Consider the following 2,433-nt stretch of genomic DNA (forward strand, 5'->3'; position numbering starts at 1 on the left):
TTTAAAAATTATACAATTTAAGGAAAGTGACATTTACAGGATAAAAAAATAGTTTTAGATAATTCTCACATTAAGTTGAACATGAAGTAATAGCTTTAGAATTACATCGTTTTCATTTTTAATTTCTATCTTGATGAAAACTGATGAATTTTACATTGTTACAGAAAGAGTTAAAATCATGACATGTATTGACTTATTAATTATCTTTCTATCACATTTCTGGCAAATTCCTTCCTCGGATATTTTACTTTACTTCAGGGTTTCAGGGCACTCATTCTCTCAGATGACATACTTGTGACATAAGCAAGAATCGACATGGTTACTGGTTCAGAAAAATAGCTGGATTTTTTCTAACTTCTGTCTTAAATCTCAACAAAAGTCACACCAGATGATCTTTTTAAAGAAAACACCCAATCTGTAGTCTCAAATGAAGAGTATTGTATTAGTTTTTAGTGGAGAAACAAAGCATAACATTTGAAGTAAAGTCATTCGTCAGAGAATAACTATAAAAAACAATAGCAAAACTTTAAAAACTATTTGGAGTAATTTGATCAATTTTTTTATTTTACAATTTTAGATGTACTTTTCCAGTGACAAAAGCAATATCTGCTCTTTGCCATTAGTCAAATGATGGGGATCAGGATATACTACCCCCAAACATGACACCTTGGCATGTTGTATATTTTAAGCTGAAGGAGTTTGAAAAAAGTGGTAGAAGTCATAAAACTCTCCTATAAATAGTGCCCTCCCTACACCCAGAAGAAAGGAACACCTTTATCTCTAAAGACAAAGGGTTGCCAAGAAGACTCTGAACAGACAGGCCTGGTTGTTTCATCAGTTTACTATACTTATGTCATACCCCTTAGCGTATCATATTTCTACATCACTTGCCACTCTTCATCAAACTTAGGATAAATATACCCAGGTCTCACTGTTTCTTTGGATCTTTATTTACTTATGAAGACTCCATGTCATATAAAACTAATATTAAATAAATTGTTATGCTTTTCTCCTGTTAATCTGTCTTTGTCAGTTTAATTTTCAGACCCAGTCAGGGAACCTAAGAGATTCAAGGAAAACTTTTTCCTCTACTCCATGAAGGATGTATTAGAATGAAAGACCAAGAAATTCTCCTTTCCTCAATTCTATTTGCTACCACCCCCTGACATACTTCAGGAAACCAATGATACTGTCGTGTGAGTTAGTCTTTCCATATTTTGATTTAAGCTCATATAAACTTTCACAAACAAATATTAAAATATATTTGTTTTCTCATTTTTATTTTTTAATGTAATCATTTGGAGAAAATTATACTGCAAACTTTTTCTACTTAATCAAATCCAAATACAGTTATTTATCAATTCATATGAATCCAAATAATTTTTTAAATTAGTAAAATAAACCAAAATGTATCACCCCAAATTAAGCCACTTTGGCATATTGGTTATTTTGAATTAAAGACTTATGAGAGTATCATCCTTTTCTTCCTGAAAACAGAAGATAAAACTCCTATGTGAAAAGTACCCTCCTGTATCAGGAGGAAGAAAGATGTTTTTATTACCAAAGATGGGGAATGTGAGACTGAGAGATCTGATAATCCAACCTTGTTAAACTGTATTTTTTCTTTCTCGTTACTTCCTCCGAATTTACTACCTTTGGTTCAAACTCCTTTGACTGGTCAATTCTTCGCAAATCGTGCGTGCGTGCGTGCATGTGTGTGTGTGTGTGTTTTACCTAAAAGATATAGAATTCCCTCCTCTGATCTCATCTTTGGGTCTACATTCTTTTGTGAAGGCTCCCATATACATATAAAAATTTAATAAAATTTGTATGCTTTTCTCCTGTTAGTCTGTCTTATGTCAGTTTAATTTTTAGGGCTAACTAGAGACCCATAGAAGGTAGAGAAGAATTTTTCCTCCCCTACAATAGCTTTCTGATATTTTATAAAATGAATGTACAGAATGTGATCAACTGTTCACTATTTGATGACAGTCCTATTTGTGTGTCTATTTTTTTCAACTGGTCAGGAAAATGAAATAAATGAAAATATACTGTAAATACATAACATTCCTATAAGTACAACTAAAATTACTTATAAACTTGTGCAATTTATAATCTTACCTACAAAATATGAGTGCTTGTTTCTACACACAGCCTATTGAGTGTTTTCTTTCTGTCTTTGCAAATTTGATGTGCACAAAATGGTATACACTGCATTTCCTTGATGACTAGCTACAATAAACATCTTTTCATATTTATTGGCCATTCGACATTCCTCTTTTGTGAAATGCCTCCTCATGTCCTGTATTTATTTTTCTGTTGCGTAGTTTGTCTTTTCCTCATCTTATAAATATTAATTTTTTGTTTTCACATGTGTTGCAATAATTTTCTCCCAGTCTTTCTTTTGTCTTCTGACTTTGATAATTGTATCTT

This window comes from Pteropus vampyrus, unplaced genomic scaffold, assembly GCF_000151845.1.
Source record: "Pteropus vampyrus isolate Shadow unplaced genomic scaffold, Pvam_2.0 Scaffold4, whole genome shotgun sequence".
Classification (NCBI taxonomy): Eukaryota; Metazoa; Chordata; class Mammalia; order Chiroptera; family Pteropodidae; genus Pteropus; species Pteropus vampyrus.